We start from the raw sequence: 18,869 nt of genomic DNA, 5'->3' as shown, positions 1-18,869 counted from the left end.
AGCCGGTAACAGGAACAAGGGGGATATACCCAGGGGGTTGCTGCATTTCTCAGATGCGTTTATTTATTTTAGTTTTGTTAATGTAATTGCTTTTCTATAGGATGAGTATGTTTGCCAGGAGGAGAGAGAGCAGGAAAGTGAGCAATCACCCCCCCCCCAAGGGTGATAGCCCTGCAGCTGTCCCTCCTCCTCCATTCCCCTCCCAGGATTTTGGGCACACACATGCCGGGTGTGTCCCTCAAGCCACTGAGTCTAGGACCTTGAGCAACAGAACTGACCACATGGGACCCAGTGCCTTAAACACCAGGCCATGTGCTGGCTGGGCAATCGATTCAGTCCAGTCTGAAAAATGAATGTAACAGTATCGTTTAATAAGTGTTGTGGGCATCAGTGGGCATCAAATGCTCTTATGGGGTTAAGAACAAATTTAATCAGGGCCTGCAGGTAGCATAGAGGTTAAGGTGCTGGACTCCCATGTGGTCGACCATAGTTCTAGTCCCAGACCTGGCAGCTTGCTTTCTTACTTTCCCGTTCTCTCTCTCTTTGGTCAACTTAAAAAATAATATTAATAACTAATAAAATAAGTTATTCTTCTTAAAAAAAAGAATGAGTATAACCTATTCCAGCTTTATGGGGTAAATCTTATTATTATTCCCATTTACATATGAGGTTAAAAAAACTGCAAATTTAAGAAGGTGGGTCGCCTCCTCTCTCAAGCTGGTCAAAGGGAATAAGTATCCAGAGATTTCTTCAAACACATCACAGTAAGTCCACCAGACTGAAGATGGCTGGGCTTAAACTATGTTTTACCCAAGTCTTGAAAAAAACAACTTGTGAAAGCAGCATGGTCAGCTGTCTTCCATTTATGAAATCCACCTTTGAGATTCTGCACTTGTGGTGGACGCTAAATGGGCAGAGTTGGGGCTTGGAAAACTTCTTTGGGGTTCTCGAGCAAGTGTCTGCTTTACTTTCCCAAGGACACCCGTGAAGGCCTAGCTGGTGCAAGCTGTTACATGGGGCCTATAAACGCCACCGCAGGCCTTGGGGCAGCAGACCACGTAGGGGGTTTTGAGGCCCAGTGGACTCATGTCAAGAAGTCCTGGGACCAGCAGTTAGCGTAATGGCCATGTCACTGGACTCCCATGTAGTCAACTGCGGTTCAAGTCCCGGACCCGATGGCTTAAACTCATGTCAGGTGCATGTGCCTGTGTGCCCATGATCCCAAGAGGAGAATGGAGGAGAAGGGATTGTGGCATGGCCATCCCCCCTGGGAGGGGGTGACTTCTCGCTTTCTGTCTCTCTGTCTTTCTGGTAAGTGCACACGCCCTATAGCAAAAACCTCTCCAAAAAAAGAAGTCCTTCGGAGCTCCTCCTTCCCACCCTGCAACCCTGTTGGTGAGTCGTGCCCTCGGTTCCCCCTGGCTGCTCCACCACCCAGCGTCACCTCCGGCTAGCGGCCAAATCTTCTGACAGTGCAATCCGTGAGATCGTCCTTCCAACAGAAGATGTCAGTCCCTGACACTGGTCACCATTGCTCTTCATCCTGTACCCTCATCCTCTGGGCCTTCTTCAAAGAGCATGCCCAATTTATTTAAATCCTGGTCAATCAAGTACAAATTTTGCATTTATAGCTATCCCATTAGCTGCTGTTGAGATTTGGGGAACACATGCACACACACCAGCGTGTTCTTCAAGCCACCGGGTCGGGGTCTCAACCTCACAGCTCGCCACGTGGGATCTGCTGCCTTTATCACTGCCACCAGATGGCCCACAGAAGTGTGGGGTTTGGGATACTAGTAAAGTCAGGGAAGCGCCAGCTGGTGGCATGCCAACTCAGGTGGCTGGATCCCATGTGGGCAGTCACGAAGTTCAAGCCTCAGACCTAATGGCTTGAACACAAACAGAACACTGGGCACGTGTATGCACGTCCAAAGGCCCAAAAGACCAAAGGAGCAAAGAGGAGGTGAGGTTGCAGTGTGACTTCCCCCGTGGGGTGCCTTCTCTCTGTCCCTCTCCCATTCTCTCTCCAGCAGGCTCAAGTGCCCTCTAGTAAAATTTTAAAAACTTATTTATTTAATTTAATTAATTTATTTATTATTATTATTATTTAGGTCTGGTGCTCGAACCATGGTCAGCCATGTGAGATTCTAGCATCTGAACCACTACAGCCCCTGCTGCATCCCTCTAGTAAAATTTTAAAAAGAAGTCAATGAAGGATCAGGGACAGGGGGTGATACGATCCCATGTATATGGTAATAGGAATCCCGGGCTGGGAGTCTCACAGAGAGCCATGAATCGCACTCGCGTGCACAGAACCCTGCCAATGGGTGTGCCTTGTGTCCAGGGAAAAGGCACCCGGCCCACGCGCTCCGTTCACAGAGTTCTTCAACACAGCCTCAGCCCTGCACGTTCTGCGTTGCACAGAAGCTGGGCCAGGTGCACCCCTGCATGCGCTGTGCACTCACACACACGGTGGCCATGCAACTCTGCACTGCAGGTGTTACAGAGTGCCCGATCGGGGGAGCTTGCAAGGTAATCACGTTGCTAGGGATCATTGCCTTGTGTGTCGCCTTTAGAAGTCAGACGCAACTGCACTGTTAAATGATGTCCACCGCGCAGTGTAAATAAAAAGCAAAACCACATAGAAACATAATTGTCTGTATGTCGAGGGTTTGTAAAATTGTTCTACGGCTCCGAATGGGCAGCACCGGGTCCACGCCTGCGGGTTTGGGATGGCTGAGATGATCGCAGAAACCGATGTGCAGGGTTTAGTGGTAACAGGACGTCCTTCCCGTCTGGCTGAAAGTCCTTTAGATCGTGTAAGTAACCCACACAGGCCCAGCCTTCGCATCTGTGTGAATACTGCTTCTCAACCAGTGAGAACTCTGTAAAATACTTAAGCCACCGAGCCGGTAACAGGAACAAGGGGGATATACCCAGGGGGTTGCTGCATTTCTCAGATGCGTTTATTTATTTTAGTTTTGTTAATGTAATTGCTTTTCTATAGGATGAGTATGTTTGCCAGGAGGAGAGAGAGCAGGAAAGTGAGCAATCACCCCCCCCCCAAGGGTGATAGCCCTGCAGCTGTCCCTCCTCCTCCATTCCCCTCCCAGGATTTTGGGCACACACATGCCGGGTGTGTCCCTCAAGCCACTGAGTCTAGGACCTTGAGCAACAGAACTGACCACATGGGACCCAGTGCCTTAAACACCAGGCCATGTGCTGGCTGGGCAATCGATTCAGTCCAGTCTGAAAAATGAATGTAACAGTATCGTTTAATAAGTGTTGTGGGCATCAGTGGGCATCAAATGCTCTTATGGGGTTAAGAACAAATTTAATCAGGGCCTGCAGGTAGCATAGAGGTTAAGGTGCTGGACTCCCATGTGGTCGACCATAGTTCTAGTCCCAGACCTGGCAGCTTGCTTTCTTACTTTCCCGTTCTCTCTCTCTTTGGTCAACTTAAAAAATAATATTAATAACTAATAAAATAAGTTATTCTTCTTAAAAAAAAGAATGAGTATAACCTATTCCAGCTTTATGGGGTAAATCTTATTATTATTCCCATTTACATATGAGGTTAAAAAAACTGCAAATTTAAGAAGGTGGGTCGCCTCCTCTCTCAAGCTGGTCAAAGGGAATAAGTATCCAGAGATTTCTTCAAACACATCACAGTAAGTCCACCAGACTGAAGATGGCTGGGCTTAAACTATGTTTTACCCAAGTCTTGAAAAAAACAACTTGTGAAAGCAGCATGGTCAGCTGTCTTCCATTTATGAAATCCACCTTTGAGATTCTGCACTTGTGGTGGACGCTAAATGGGCAGAGTTGGGGCTTGGAAAACTTCTTTGGGGTTCTCGAGCAAGTGTCTGCTTTACTTTCCCAAGGACACCCGTGAAGGCCTAGCTGGTGCAAGCTGTTACATGGGGCCTATAAACGCCACCGCAGGCCTTGGGGCAGCAGACCACGTAGGGGGTTTTGAGGCCCAGTGGACTCATGTCAAGAAGTCCTGGGACCAGCAGTTAGCGTAATGGCCATGTCACTGGACTCCCATGTAGTCAACTGCGGTTCAAGTCCCGGACCCGATGGCTTAAACTCATGTCAGGTGCATGTGCCTGTGTGCCCATGATCCCAAGAGGAGAATGGAGGAGAAGGGATTGTGGCATGGCCATCCCCCCTGGGAGGGGGTGACTTCTCGCTTTCTGTCTCTCTGTCTTTCTGGTAAGTGCACACGCCCTATAGCAAAAACCTCTCCAAAAAAAGAAGTCCTTCGGAGCTCCTCCTTCCCACCCTGCAACCCTGTTGGTGAGTCGTGCCCTCGGTTCCCCCTGGCTGCTCCACCACCCAGCGTCACCTCCGGCTAGCGGCCAAATCTTCTGACAGTGCAATCCGTGAGATCGTCCTTCCAACAGAAGATGTCAGTCCCTGACACTGGTCACCATTGCTCTTCATCCTGTACCCTCATCCTCTGGGCCTTCTTCAAAGAGCATGCCCAATTTATTTAAATCCTGGTCAATCAAGTACAAATTTTGCATTTATAGCTATCCCATTAGCTGCTGTTGAGATTTGGGGAACACATGCACACACACCAGCGTGTTCTTCAAGCCACCGGGTCGGGGTCTCAACCTCACAGCTCGCCACGTGGGATCTGCTGCCTTTATCACTGCCACCAGATGGCCCACAGAAGTGTGGGGTTTGGGATACTAGTAAAGTCAGGGAAGCGCCAGCTGGTGGCATGCCAACTCAGGTGGCTGGATCCCATGTGGGCAGTCACGAAGTTCAAGCCTCAGACCTAATGGCTTGAACACAAACAGAACACTGGGCACGTGTATGCACGTCCAAAGGCCCAAAAGACCAAAGGAGCAAAGAGGAGGTGAGGTTGCAGTGTGACTTCCCCCGTGGGGTGCCTTCTCTCTGTCCCTCTCCCATTCTCTCTCCAGCAGGCTCAAGTGCCCTCTAGTAAAATTTTAAAAACTTATTTATTTAATTTAATTAATTTATTTATTATTATTATTATTTAGGTCTGGTGCTCGAACCATGGTCAGCCATGTGAGATTCTAGCATCTGAACCACTACAGCCCCTGCTGCATCCCTCTAGTAAAATTTTAAAAAGAAGTCAATGAAGGATCAGGGACAGGGGGTGATACGATCCCATGTATATGGTAATAGGAATCCTGGCTGGGAGTCTCACAGAGAACCATGAATCTCACTCGCGTGCACAGAACGCTGCCAATGGGTGTGCCTTGTGTCCAGGGAAAAGGCACCCGGCCCACGCGCTCCGTTCACAGAGTTCTTCAACACAGCCTCAGCCCTGCACGTTCTGCGTTGCACAGAAGCTGGGCCAGGTGCACCCCTGCATGCGCTGTGCACTCACACACACGGTGGCCATGCAACTCTGCACTGCAGGTGTTACAGAGTGCCCGATCGGGGGAGCTTGCAAGGTAATCACGTTGCTAGGGATCATTGCCTTGTGTGTCGCCTTTAGAAGTCAGACGCAACTGCACTGTTAAATGATGTCCACCGCGCAGTGTAAATAAAAAGCAAAACCACATAGAAACATAATTGTCTGTATGTCGAGGGTTTGTAAAATTAAATTTCAATATATGCTATAAGCAGCTGTAAATGACCAATGTAGCTCTATATACAAACTCAAATGAAGTAGTGTTGAAATATTTTCAAGGGGACAGAAAAGCAACTTCTATAAACATATTAGTATGATAAGAGTTTGTTGAAAATAAAAGGTAAACATGCATAAATGTATTAAAAATAAACGTTTGTTTTCCAGATCTGAAGTACACACCAGACTGCTAACACGAATTACTCCTGGGACCACAAGGTGAGGGAAGGGGTCAGCACCCGTGCTTTGCCTGCGGATATGTCTGGTCCCTTGAACTCCCCTGTGCGTGTGTTGATTTGGGACAAGACCTGGCTGTGTCCACATCCCCTGTCTCCACCTCCAACACAGTGGGGACCACGGGCATGTGTGTGGCTCCGCCTTTCAGACCAGGTCTTGTTTTGCTGCCCCCACTGGCTGGGCCGGCAATCCTCCTGCCTCAGCCTCCTGAGCAGCTGGGACTTCAGGTGCTCGCCATTGCACCCAGCTGAATTTCTTTTTCTTTCTTTTTATTATTATTATTTTTTTTTGATAGGTTTTGCTATAGGGTATGTGCGTTCGCCAGAGAGACAGACAGACAGAAAGCGAGAAATCACCCCCCAGGGGGGATGGCCACGCTGCAATCCCTTCTCCTCCATTCTCCTCTCGGGATCTTGGGTACACACGCACACATGCCCGGTGTGAGTTTAAGGCACCAGGACCAGGACTTGTACTGCAGTCAGCTACATGGAAGTCCAGCGACATAGCCATTCTGCCAACTGCTGGTCCCAGCTGAATTTCGTTAACCAGTATGTGGCAATTCGCTATCAAAAGCAAGCAATAAAGAAATACACATTAATGAAGGAAAATAAAAAGCTTTCTGACAAAAATAACTGCCATCGTGACCCGGAACGTGACCGAAGACGCGAGTCGCGGGTGAGTGGAGAGCGAGCTGGGCTGCTGCCCCCGGTAAACGGTGACGCTCCGTGCAGCTGCTCGTCGTGGAGGACTGGTGGAGAACGAGGGGTGGGGCCGCTGTGCCGCTGCTGCTCCCGAGTCACGGAGGCCACTCGTTCATCCCTTCCTCTCTCCTTACCCCGTCATCACTTCCATGTGCTTTGCACTGGCCCCGCCTCACCGGTTATTTCACCCTCTGCCAAACGTATCGGGGCGGTTAGATTTGTTCTACATCTTAGTTTTCTTCCATGTTTTCCCTTTAATCTGTGGGTGGTTTCCTCCTGTTTTTGCTGTGCTAGTTACATTCCAAATGTAAACACATGCGTGTACAGGTGTAAAATTTATGGGAAAGCTATGCTTATATATTGAACTTTCTCTTCCGTAAGTGCTTATAACCTCCTGCCCTGTCTCCCCTCTCTTCTCAGCTCCCACATGCTAAAATTATTTGGGATTTAAGTTTTATGATACTCTAAATAATTACTACAAAATGTTAAGCTATGCTTATTTTTTTTGCTCGGTGCTGTTTCTTGTTTTCCATATCTTCTTTTGAGTAAGTTTTTAATGTTGCTAACATACATTTTCTATTAACTATCTCAACTGAGGTTCACAACTGCTATAGTTTTAACCGTTGGGCTGTTTTAAAATGTCCCACTTGGGGGCCGGCAGGTGGCACGGTGGTTAAGGTGCTGGACTCCACATGGCCACCCACTGTCTGGGGCCCCAGACACAGGACCTTGAAAATCACACTGGCTGTCTGTACGTGGGTGCTCAGAACCCTGAGAGAGAACGGAGGAGAAGGCATTGCAGTGAGTCCATCCCCCTCGGGGGAGTGAGTTCTCACTTCCCTCCGTCGCTCTGTAGCGAGCGCACACCCCCTGTGGCAGAGACAAGAGACAGGAGTCCTTTTTTCCCTTCCTGCTTGAATGATAGGCCGACGAGGTATAGAACACCGTTCCCCTGCAGCTCGGAAGACGCGACATGCACATGTTCTAAGGTCTCCTCTTCACTGCTCTATCGGGCTGTCTCTTCGGATACTGCTTTTCTTTTTGTTACAGGGTATGCGTGCTTTCCAGAGACAGCGCAAAGGAGAGGAGGAAGCCCCCACCCCAGGGCAGGGTCAAGTGCAGGCCCGTCCGCACCTCCGTCCTCCCAGGACTCTGAGCACGCGCGCACACTCGCCCAGCACATTTCTCAAGGTCCCCCACGGCCACTCACAACCCGGGCCTCCACGCCTTCGCCACCAGGCCACCGAGCTGCCCACATGGTCCCTTTTCCACGCATGCCTATTTTTCACCATGGGCGTTTTTCCCTAAAATATCATGCTTTTGGATTGTGAAGTCATCATTTTATTGACTATTTCTTTTTATTTTAAAAAAATCAATTTGTGTTTTTAGTTTGTCTAGGCCAGCCTAAAAGTCAGGTGGTGCCCAGGGTCCTGGCAGGCTGGCAGGCTGGGGTGGGTCGTGCTATGACGAGGCCTCGTCCAGGGTGCTCCTCTCTCTCGGGCACGCTCTATCGTGAATAAAGTAAAACAAGCTTTAAAAACGTTGAGTGCTGGGGCTAGCCAACGCTGTGGTGGTCAAGGCACTGGACTCCCACAGGGACGATCGTGTTCCAGTCCTGAACTTGGTGGCTTGAAAATCACACGGATACATGTGTGCCCCAAATCCCAGGAGGACCATTTCCTTTGAGTTAGAGTTGCTGGAGGCCCACGGCAGAAGGGGCAGATAGGATAGCTTAGTGACTGCAAGTCGAGGCTCTGAAGTCGGACCTCAGAGCTTCGACTCTGCCTCTTACCAGCTGGGAGACTTGGGCAATTTTCTTCGTCTCTCCAAGCTTCAGATTACCACCTCACAGGGTTGTCTTGAGATCTGGCCATAGTAATTCATAGAAAAATATTATCTCTAATTACATAAACTATGAAGTCTTTGTTATCGTTGGTATTTTTGTTAAGAATTAGGCATTTTTCTAATTTATCATGGGCTAACAAGCCTATGAACACACACGCACATGTGAGTTGGGTAGAGAAAGAGGAAGCGGAGATGGGAACTAGAACAAGAGCAGACAGAGACAGAGACCCGAGCACGGCCTTGCCGAGCTCCATGTCTGAGAGCACTGAAGAAAGGAAGAGTTGGTGCTTGCGGCATTCCCTGACTACCACACGTCCGGGACACAGGGGCCGAAGTGGAGAGCCCGCTTCGGCCATCTTGGCCCCTTTTGTTGTGTTAGCCCGGAGGACAACCCCGTGGTTGCTGGGAAGAGAAGGACCCAGTGTGAGCAGACAGCAGAGGTCTGCAAGCACTCCAGGGGCGCCAAGTAACCAGACCCATCTCCCGGGCCGCAGAGCTGTCTCCTAACACACGCCCTCCTCCTGCCCAGGTGCCCGGTGTGCTCCTGGTACTGCTCATGGTTAAACGATGGCGCGAGTGAGGGCGTGGTGGAAGGCAGCCTGAGATCCGAGGCTGGGCGCTTTCCCATCTGACCCCCACGCCCTCCCTGCGAGCCCCGACAGGGCCTTTCGCTCTGCTCTTGGCCATTTGTGCAGATAAGCTTGTTAGTGGACACAGCAGCCTACAGCTCTGTGAGAGAGCGTCCCTCCTGTGGAGCCCAGTGCGCTCGGCTTGCAGGGTTGGCTCGCTGTTGACTTCGTCATGCCCTGGAGAGCTCTAACACTTCTTCTGTAGAGCAGTCTTCAAACAGGCGAAGGCAACCATGACATCTCCCTTTGCTTGTGCGTGCATGTATATGTGTGTGTGTGTGCAGGTGCATGTGTGCATATGTGTGTGCATGTGATTGTGCATGCACATGTGTGCGCATACGTGTGTGTGTGTGCACCAAAATGAACAACTGTGGTTTCAACAATCCACTTCTCATCCATCAAGGTTTCTAGGCCCTTCCAGGCCCTTCCCGCGATCTGCTGCATTTTGAACGTCCTTTTACATTGTGGTGCACAGGGAGGCCCACACTCCTCCAAAGTGTACTGAGCAGCATCCAGGGCAGGGGCTGCTGCTCAGGACGCTCCACTTGGCATCCTCCTGCATGTCTGTGTTTGCGTCCTCCCCACTGCTCAGTCCTCTCCCACCGTAAGGGCTGCTCGTGCCCCTTCCACAGTGCTGCCACATCTTCTCTGCACCCACCCGTCTCAGCCTGGGCTCCATCATCAGTCACCTGGATTACTGGAATGGTCTCCTGCTGTCTTTACCTCTTCAGGCTCTCACCTCTGTGGTCCTTCTTTCACCCCGTTACCCGGTCAGTCGATGCCACACCCTTGTACAGAAAACATCCCGACTCCCTAGGGCCCGAGGAGTAAGTCTCTACTCCATGACACAGCACCGCCGTCTCAGTGAGCAGGCGTAGCTACTTTCTGGGTCACGGTTCCTGATACTCTTCCAGCCAGGCTGGGCCCCCTACCTTTCTCCTTGGCCTCAAATTCTTACTCTGTACGTACAAACATGTACTCCTGGGCTGTAGAAAGCCTTTGGTCATACTTCAAAGCCCAGATTAATGATGTTGTGAGCCCTGACATGAGTGGGAGCTCCGGGGAGGAGTCCCCTGTGACACAACCATCTGACAAGTGAGATCAGGGCCGCTCCGAGAAGCGCACACGTAACCCCGTGACCGCTGCAAAGCACGAAGGCCAGGCACGGTGGGGTGCGGTCAGGCTGGCCAAGGTCCGGTCAGGCAGCCCTTGTAGCTGTGTGTTAGAGCGTGGCCCTTATCTTGAGAATAGTGGGAGCCCTGCAAGCGTTTAAGTGGGGGAGCGACATGACCTGACCTGACACGCTGAGACTTCTGAGCTTAGAAATACACCGCTTTGGCAACGCCGTGGAAAATAGTTGAGGATCAGTGTGTGGTGCAGGAGGGCGACCTGGTTCGGAGCTGGAGCAGAACTGCAGAACAGAACTGCAGGTCTCCGAGGACGGAAGACAGTCAGAAAACGCAAGGAAAGAGCACTCACAGCTCAGCTCGGACGCGGACGGGGATGAATGCCGCACTCCGCTTCTTCACTTGACTTTCACTTGTTGTGTACAAACCGTCCCCAGAGAGCGAGCACTCCACACAGAGGTCCGAGTCCATGGCTGCAGGCGTGGTCTCTCAGTTACCTGCAGATCCTCCACGTGGCTCTCAGCGGGTTTGTACAAGAAGGGTTTCAGCACAGTTCCCAATTCCGCAGGCAAATGTAATTCATCCTGTCAGACAGAGTACAGTTTTTTCCCAAAGAGCTACTTTGTCAGGAAGGTCACTTTGAGAAAGGCCTAGAGTAGAGTCACCCCATGGTCATCCGTTCATTCTTCATGACACAATGTCCTTATTTATTGTTATTTTTCTAATTTGCTACAAGACACATGCAATCACCAGAGAGAGAGAGAGGGAAAGTGAGAAAGCAAGCCACCAGGTCTGGGACTCGAACCGCAGTCGGCCATGTGGGAGTCCAGCGCCTCGACCACCACACCACCTGCCAGCTCTACGACTCCTTACTGAGTCTCCCGAATGTCAGGCATTGCTTTAGATATGGAAATGCGGGGTGCAGTCAGCTTCTGGCTTTAGCAGAGGTTATTCTACCAGGAGACAAATATAATTAAGTAAACACATACGATTTAAATACAAATTCACGGAACTGTACCTGTGCAAAGGGGAAAACACAGCAAGTGAAAACAGCCAAACCAAGGAGGAAACATTAAACCAAAACCGGGACGACACGAAGGAGGCAAAGTGTGTGGAATGTCCCAGGCAGAGGAGACAAAGGCAGAAGTCCTAAACGTCTGGGGCTCAGAGCGGTAGATGAACGTGCCCGGCGATAAGCTGAGAATGGCGGGCAGCAGCCCATTTAGGGCCTCGTAGGTCAAGAAAAAAGAATCGGAAGGACCAACAGGTGTCATGGTAGTTAAGGTGCTGGACTCCCACATGGCTGACTGCAGTTCAAGTCCCAGATCTGGCAGCTTAGAAAGCATGCTGAGTGCATGTGCGCCCAAAGTCCCAGGAGGAAACTGGAGGAATTTCTCACATTCCCTCTATCTGTCTCCCTCTGGTGCATGCACCTCCCCTATGGCAAAACACGTAAAAAAAAAAAAAGAAGAAGAAGAAGAAAAGAAAGAGTTGGATATCTACCAGAAGACTGATACGATCTGATCACAGAGATTTTTTTCCTTTGAGGATGTCGTGGCCTATACTCATACGCCTTGCGTTTCTGAGAGTGTTCCACAGGGGAGCTGGCCAAACCACCTTGGTGACCTTTGTTTGGTAAAATTTCATGTAGGCTTTGCCCCAGCATCCTAACAGGCCCGTGTACGGTTGGTAGAATCTCGCGTAGGCTTTGCCCTGGTGTCTTCAGCAGTCCCGTGTGTGGTTGGTGGAATCTTGCGTAGGCTTTGCCCCAGTGTCCTAACAGGCCCGTGTGTGGTTGGTAGAATCTCGCGTAGGCTTTGCCCTGGTGTCTTCAGCAGTCCCGTGCACGGTTGGTGGAATCTCGCGTAGGCTTTGCCCCGGTGTCTTCAGCAGTCCCGTGTGTGGTTGACCAGGTTAGGAACACACTGCACTTGGTCTGACGGGGAGCTGGGCCGACCAAATCCCTGCAGTGTGCTTGGCATTCACGGAGCCTTCCCTGTGCCCCGTGTCACCCAGAAGCAACATCCAGGGACGCCGTGGTGAACAGGACAGAGCCAGCAAGGCCTGGGCTGGCTGGAGCGATGCAGACAGGACGAAGAGGAGGCTGGCACGTGGCAGCGCAAGGCAGGGGCAAATGTGCCCAAGCAGGCGAGCGCGAGACTGGGCACAGGGAAGTGAAGGCCACGGTCAGGACTTGTCCCCAGTCTCTTACCACGGAATAGTGGCCTAGCCCTAAGGTCACAGCCACGGGACCTCGTCCCTTCTGGTTTCCCAGGCGGAACCAGGGGTGATATTTCTGAAGTGCCAGTGAGAAGATATGGAATGAGCAATGACAGGCTGTAAAGTGAAGCTAGCAGGCCAGACGGTGGCATGGCAGTCACCCAGGCCCCGCAGAGCTGCCCCTGTGCGGCTCCAGGTCGTGTATGGAGACCTCCGAGCGTGCGGGCAAGCGCGCCCACGGTCAGGAGCGGGCTGAAGCTGGGGGATGGCAGTACTGAGACCCTGACGGAGGCATGCTTCCATCCGTGTCTCTCATCCGTGGAAGAAATAAACACACTTAATTAAAATGAAGCTAGAAAGGCCAGCAAATGGTATGGTGGATAAGGAGATGGACTCTTATATGGTTAGCCATGGTTCGAGTCCCAGACCTGATGGCTGGCTTCTTTCCCACTTTCCCTCCCTCCCTCTCTCTCTCTCTCTCTCTCTCTCTCTGGTGAAAGTGTACATACCCAAAGCAAATTAAAATAATGATAATAATAAATAAAATAAAGTAAATCATTCTTTAAAAAAAATCTTTTAAAAAATCTTTAAAATGAAGCTAGATATTAAGAAAAAAGAAAGAACACTCCATTTCTCCACTCCATTTTTTTTTTTTGGTGTTTTTGCTATAGGGCACGTGCACTCGCCAGACAGACAGAGAGAGACAGAGAGACAGAAAGCGAGAAATCACCCCCCAGGGGGATGGCCAAGCCGCAATCCCTTCTCCTCCATTCTCCTCTAGGGATCTTGGGCACGCACGCACACGTGCCCAGCATGAGTTTTAAAACACCAGGTCCGGGATGCGAACCACGGTCGACTACGTGGGTGGCATAGCCATTAGGCTACCTGCTGGTCCCATCTCCACTCCATTTTTATACCAAGTCTTCATGCCCTGAAGAGTCAAAGATTTCATAGACTAGGAGGGAGACTTAGCCCAGGGGTTCATATAGAGGAGCAGCAGCAGTGACAACTGGAGCGCTGACCAGCCAGTTCTGTTGTATTTCGTTTTGTAAAAGTTAAAACCGCCGAGGGCCTGCTTCAGTGGTCCAGCCGCTGCCATTCTCCCCCAAACAAAAATACCCTCCATCCTTAGAAAAGGCTGTTTCCAATTAAGTCTGGATTTGAAGATGATTATTCGTCTGGCTTGTTACAAATGTGGTTGGGGCCATACCATACACTCTCGGGTCTTGGGCTCTTTTGCCGGTTGAGTTTCATCAATGCCCTCACAGTCAAACGGCTCCACGTGCTAGTGACCTCACAGATACTCCATTGTGATGCTTCGCCATGGCCTTGCTCGGAGCCGGCGGGTTGGGGGTGGTCCTCCAGGCTCCCACGCGTCCCAAACCGCTGTCAGAGCCTACCCGTAGCAGGAGCCCGAGCGTGTCCTTCGAACCACAGGGGACCGAGCTGGCTCCTTGTCAAATGTCGAATACAGTTTCGTAGATTCAGCGCACAACACGGGCCTGTGTTTCTCACGGTATGAGAGCCTCTGAAGCCGTCCTCCCGGCCTGTGGAGATGCGGGTGTGGCCGCAGGAGCCTGCACTCACAGGGGCTGCACAGCCCCCCACTTGGAGTTCGTTCCTGGCCAGCCCCTGAGGCACGAGTGAATAGCTCTATTTAAGATGAAATTTCTGTTTTATCTTTACACAGAATGCTTCTGAATTAAACATACGTATCAGTCGTGCATGACTTTATGTGGGGTTATCTAGCCCATGAGCGCTTGAAAGAAGAGGAGAGGAAACCCCACACCGCCCAGCCTGCTGGGTAAATCGGTCGCGGCTGCATATTTTCCCTTCCGGGCTCAGGCAGGTGCCCGCACAGCGGGAGGTCTGACTTTTGCCCAAATCTCCCACCAGGACAGGTAAGAAAATCTTGCCAACAGAGAGTGAAAATTCAGAAGTGAGCTAGAAAGATTAGACTTTTGTTCACCTAGGAATTGATTAATAGAAGGAGGAGAGGGAACTGAAATGAAAACCAGGAGGGAATGCGAAACGCAGATCCAGGCGAAGGGCGAAGCTTCTGGGCTGTGTGTTAGATTAGTGAGGACGATAATTAGCTGCAATCAGGAGAACGGAAAAGAAGGCGGGAATGTGATAGCCTGAAAAACGAGTCCCAGAGCTCTGCCTGGCCCGTCACGACTGGCTGGTGCTGGCACAGTTCCCCCCGGAGTGGGTGCACCACGGAATCCCTCCTGCCCGAGGACAAACTTGATGGATTAAACTAAAATCTAACCTGGGACACCCATTACACGGCAAGGTGCAGGCTTAATACATGCGGACTGGGTCGCCGACGTTTATGATGGGAGGCAGACAGGAGTTGAGTCTGCTTTTAAGTTCCTGAGGTTAACACCTGCCTTCCCAGGCCCTGAGAGCTCATGGTTTTGCCTCCGATCCTGTTAAGTTCTTGTCTACCTTGGAAAGGGCTCAGTTGTTTCAATCCTTCCTCTAGAGAATAAAAACATCCGTCAGTCATCACGAGCAGGTACTGCATTCCTGGTAAACTCGTATCACTATCTAGCTTCACATACGAGGCGTCAACGCAGGGGTGCCCCGGCCACCTGAAGTCTCCATTTGTGTTGCTCCGGGACGCCAAGTTCCTAGTACCTTTGAAGACAGAGTAAGGAGAAGAATACAGCGCAACGTGTCTGACGTGATGGCTGGGACACCTTCCTCCGGTCCTTAAAGCACCCTTGCACAAACGCAAGGTTTTTTCTAGGGCTGTAAGTTGCTTTCATCATGTTCCTTCCACGGCCATGTATAAACATATCCAAAGGATGTTAACCCGTGAAGGAAAGCAACGGGATGCTCTGGGTGTGTCCTGTTACCAGATGCGACTTCCCCATGCCGTACGACCCACTGTCAGGACCTGGCGTCCCGGGCAGCTCAAGTCCATCAGATGAGCGAGCACACGTGCCTGCACTCCTGCACTTGCACAGAATTGCAGCCAACGAGACCATTCAAGAGGGGAAAATACTGAGTAACTTGGACAGAGTGAAGATCAGGGGGATCCAAGTCCCACATATTAAAACTGCCAAAAAGGTTCTGGGAATAGTAAACCCCTTTTAAGGGTACATAAAACATGTGGATACCTCACACCACTGGCTTGATCTATGCGTCAGCCGCCAGCTAGAAAACCCGCATTTTCTGGGATGCGTGGTCAGTTATCAGCTCAGCAATGTCTAATCCTGTATTCAAAACTATGGCTGCGGGGCCAGCAGGTGGTGTGGTGGCTGAGGGCGCTGGTCTCCCACATGGCTGACTGTGGTTCGAGTCCTGGACATGGCGTCTTACTTTCTCACTTTCTCTCTCTTTCTGTCCCTCTCTGGTCAAAATTAAAAATAAGCAAATGAATAAATAAATAAAGTTAAATCAAACAATTCTTTAACAAAATAACAACCATCAGACTGCGAGCACAGTAAGACAGAGCTTCAGTGCTCCACGTGCCCATAAGCAAAGGCAGGACTGAGGCGAGCTCGGCTCCGTGTCGCGTTCTTACCCAGCCTTTTACAGATACAGCATGGACAACAAACTCTGACTGGGAAGCTGCCCACATAAGCAGCCATCCTTCCAGATGGCCACCAATGGCCCCTCCTGGCCTCCCCTCGCCCGGCAGTCTCCCTGCTGTGTCAGGTTTGATGCCTATGGCCAGTAGAATATGGAAGTAAGAGCGTTCCCTACCGTTTAAAGAATTGCTTATTCTATTTCATCTTATTTATTTACTATTATTTAATTTGCTATAGAGCACATACACTCACCAGAGAGAAACAAGGAGAGGGAAAGTGTGAGGGGAAAGTGAGAAAGCAAGCCACCAGGTCCGGGACCTGAACTGCAGTTGACCACGTGAGAGTCCAGTGCCTTTAACCAGCACACCATCTGCTGGTCCCCAGGACTTGCCACTTTTGAGATCAGGTTAGAAAAGTCTGCGTCCATGCTGTGGGCATGCTCTTGCTTCTTTCTCTGTGGCTCTCGTTCCCTCCTGTCACTTGCCCTGGAGGAAGCAGGTGCGTCATGGTGAGCAGGCCCAGGAGAGAGCCACGCCATGGGGAAACGGGAGCCTCCAGCAGAGCTGGCACAGAACGGAGCAGCCGAGACCCGCAGGAGTGGACGTGGAGCTGGACGCAGGCAGAGGAGGGACTGGGCCGCCCCACTCACCACGTCCAAACTTCAGTTGAGTGGAGGGCCTCTCTAGATGACCTCACGGAGATGAGAAAAGCCTGTGTGTATCTCGCAACTGAGAGGTCACGTGCTGAACAGATAATCACCTCCTTGTTCCACCCAAACACAGACAAGTGCACTCAGAAGCCGGAGGACCGGGGAGAGTAGCCACAGAACCATCAATGCTGTTGCTCTGCCTCAGCTTCAAGATCAAGTCTTCTTAATCGAGGGGAAAATTGCAGTCTCGAGCCCTGCATTTTAGAGGCGTGTTTAAATCACATTGCATTGAATTTCTTGCAGTAGATTTCTTTGAATATGATTTTGCCTGTGCTGTGCATTTAGAGAATGTTTTTGATAAGCCAATTAGTGTTTTTTTCGGAAACTGTTAAGTTATGCAATATGTCAAATAAACTAAGCATTTTTTTAACCTGCCAAGGGACTAGCATATGAAACTTCAGCTCTGAAAGTTCCCAACACAGCGGCCCAAAGATGCTAATTCACTGGTGTTTCTGCTGAATCTGTAGACAAGTCGATGTTTTCAATGCAAAGCTTTAGCGAACAGAGTATGTTTCTAAGTGACTGCAATCTTTCCTGGGGCCAGGAGGTAGAGTGGTGGGAAAGGTGACTGGATCCCATGTGGCCGACGGCACAGTTCAAGTCCCGGACCCAGCAGCTTGAAAGGTGTGAGGAGTGCATGTGTACACCCAGCATTCTGAGATGAAAACAGAGAAGGGATTATGGCGTGGCTATCCCCACTGGAGGGAGATTTCTCACTTTCCCTCTCTCTGGTGAGCACACGCACCATATGGCAAAAATCTAAAAAAAAAAATGAAGATACCCTCTTCTGTTTGTCCTCGTTCCCATGCAGGACCCTCGCTCATGACTATTCTGCAGCCACATTCTGGTGAAGAGGGACCAACATCGTCAGCTTTCAGCCCCTCCTCTGTGCTTGCCACAAAGCAGGTGCACACCAGAAAGGAGTATAACCAAGCTTCCTTCCCTAAGCAAAACCTCACTAGATCTTATAAAAGAGAACAACACACAGTAAAATAAATTGTGTCTACATTTGAGAACACTAGACAAGGAATATGCAGGCACATAATACTACTCCCCTAATGAAATATGACTTGATGCAAAGATGAAATATACTCAGTATACTAAAGTAAAACAAGAGTATGAGTAACCCGGCAAGACTAGGTCCAAAACAACGTGCGACTTCTTTTACTACACAGTCTGCCAGAATGAAGTCGGGATTTTTCTGATTCCATATAAATTACCAATCTGTGTACATTTTAAACAATTAAAACAAGAAAAGCACTATACTTCTCTGTGTAATGATGGGTAATAGTGAGTAATTCTTCCCATATTATGTTCCCTCCGGAATTCTCTTCCATGAAGAATTCATTGCTACCCAAGAATACTGGAATTTGCCTCATAAAACACAGAAATCCACTTAGTCTTCCAGGAGCTAGTACATGTCACAAAGTCCTCATTCCAGGCAACCAGGAAATAGGGCTTTATTTACATGGTTAAACTCAGAGCTGCACTAAATAATGACTACCAGAAATCTAAAAATATTTTTTTATCCCTAATTACTTAAAAATAATACAAGGAAATGTCGAAGCTCGATTTCCCAGCACTTCCTGGCTATGCAAATGTCAAAGTGTCACTTGGCAACAGTTGGACAAACAACAGAGTTTTGTGTCAACCCAGACAAAGCAACTGGCGATCCCAGGGCTGCCTTCGGCCGAGGGTGGGGGTTGGCAGGCCCGTTACAAACAAGATTCTTCTCTGTATCCTTCCCCAGCCCTGTAGTGTTTCTGCTTTCCTCTGAAGTCGCTTGTTCATTTCCCACTAGACTGGATTGAGAGGAAGCACTCTCAAGTATTGAACAAGCATCTGGCTGTAACACCGAACAACTGTGTCGAATCAGCACCTCTCCAAAATTGGGCTTGACCAACGAAGCAAGCGGTCTGGACGAGAGCATTGGAGCTCAGCAACCTCCGTCACTAACGGAGTTATTTCCGATCACTCTGAAGTTCTTATCTGCTGAATAGCTCCAACCTCACTAATCGGCTCAATCTGACCTTGCTAAAGTAACACTTTCTGTGAAAACGAGACCAATAACGACTACGGCCCGGCCTGAACGCCACTGCACCCACACCCGCTGTGCATCCTATGAGAACCTCAGCAGCGCTGGGCAAGAGGCAGCAGACCCCAGCCCTCATGGTGGCTCCGAGAACTAAAACGGGCAAGGAGCACATCACCTGCAGTATCCGGCGGTGCTCAGGGGCCAGCCTGT

General features: G+C 50.1%; 1 long non-coding RNA gene across 1 annotated transcript; it reads right to left on the bottom strand.

The window, feature by feature from the left end:
• Positions 1-7,979: 7,979 nt before the first annotated feature.
• On the bottom strand, positions 7,980-13,651 carry LOC102484385 (uncharacterized). Its single transcript, XR_335980.2, has 3 exons — positions 13,584-13,651; positions 8,345-8,418; positions 7,980-8,059 (listed from the first exon to the last, which is right to left on the bottom strand). It is a non-coding gene; the product is annotated as an uncharacterized LOC102484385 (long non-coding RNA).
• Between the last annotated feature and the right edge of the window lie 5,218 nt (positions 13,652-18,869).

The sequence above is a fragment of the Tupaia chinensis genome, unplaced genomic scaffold, assembly GCF_000334495.1.
Source record: "Tupaia chinensis unplaced genomic scaffold, TupChi_1.0 Scaffold000591_1, whole genome shotgun sequence".
Lineage (NCBI taxonomy): Eukaryota > Metazoa > Chordata > Mammalia > Scandentia > Tupaiidae > Tupaia > Tupaia belangeri.
Note: the sequence above shows the minus strand (reverse complement) of the source record. Positions and strands in the feature narration are given on the sequence as shown.